Consider the following 1,324-nt stretch of genomic DNA (forward strand, 5'->3'; position numbering starts at 1 on the left):
ATCCCATTACGTCAAAACAACGATAAACGGAAGGATGTGGTATTGAAATACTTGGAAGTTGAAAAATTTGATCCGGTTTAAGCAGCTATAAAAACACAACTAGAAACAATTCAATTACACTGAGAAAAAAATTTGACTAAATTTTTCAGCTTGATTAAATTTTTTCAGTTCAAGTATTTGTGCGTTTAACTTAAATACATAAAATATTTGAATTTTAATTTAACTGTTTATATATTTTACTAAAATATATAAATAGTTGAATTGAAGAAATTTAATCAAGTTGAAAAATTTAGTTAAATTAACAACTTTTTTCTCAGTGTATAAACTTGTAAACAAAGGATTTTAATTGTTCTATGGCTTCTGAAGATTAAAAAAAATTGAGTTACGTCTAAATATATACAAACTGATAGTTTATTGTAAAGGCTAATCTACGATATGCTCTTTTACTTTGTTTCTTATTTTTTTTTTATCAATTTTCTTTGCTTTTATCTTGCCAATTTCGATAAAACGTTGAAGAGGTAAAAAGTCGATAAAAACAAAACAAAAAAAAACACGAGACAAGCCCATTGTAGATTAGTCTTTATTATTACTATAAATTTTAATAAATTTAATAATTACATAATCGCAAGAATTTTTACAAATAAAAAATTAAAGTTGAAAAATTAACATTGCAAAGTCTGACGAGATTTTCCATAACAAATGACATTTAATAATTCAAAAAGTATATGCATTTATATGTCATTAAAAATTTCTATGTTAAATGATATTATTTGAGAGTAAAAAAGATTATTAAAGTTTTCGGTTAAGAACATTTAGCTGACTGGCGACAAAGAATCTTGTGCAATTGCATGGTATTCTCGTGATAGTCTAAGACCGCTGGAGAGCTGAATTCTTAAACAGTAATTACACAATTCTGAAACTAGCCGGCTTTGTACGGAATCTCCGTGCGTAACGAAGTAATTCTGATATCACGTTCCGAGTCTACATCTTGGCACGCCTTTTTTCGTCGGGTTGGTTCACGAGAGCATGCCGGTACCGGTACAATCGGTGCGATGACTGATAACGAACAATTACAACGCATAGTCGGCAGCACAAACATAGAATTGACCCGCTGTATGTAGGATGTATTTTGTAGTTACATTTAAAGCAGGAACATGGAGCAACTTAATTTTATATCGCTATGATATAATTACTGTATCCAAATTTTGCTCATTTCGATTGTAACATATGTCATTGTAGAATATTTCTGTCCGAAAATAAGAGAAAAAATAGTCTTTAAGGATATTTTTTATAAAACGTTTAAATAGTTATACAAGACCTCTAA

At 28.8% G+C, this 1,324-nt stretch overlaps 1 long non-coding RNA gene across 1 annotated transcript in view; it reads left to right on the top strand.

Moving 5' to 3' along the window:
• LOC118647774 overlaps positions 1–1,324 on the top strand; it is a 64,903-nt gene that overhangs the window by 9,092 nt on the left and 54,487 nt on the right. The window lies entirely within an intron of this gene.

This window comes from Monomorium pharaonis, chromosome 10, assembly GCF_013373865.1.
Source record: "Monomorium pharaonis isolate MP-MQ-018 chromosome 10, ASM1337386v2, whole genome shotgun sequence".
Taxonomy (NCBI): Eukaryota; Metazoa; Arthropoda; class Insecta; order Hymenoptera; family Formicidae; genus Monomorium; species Monomorium pharaonis.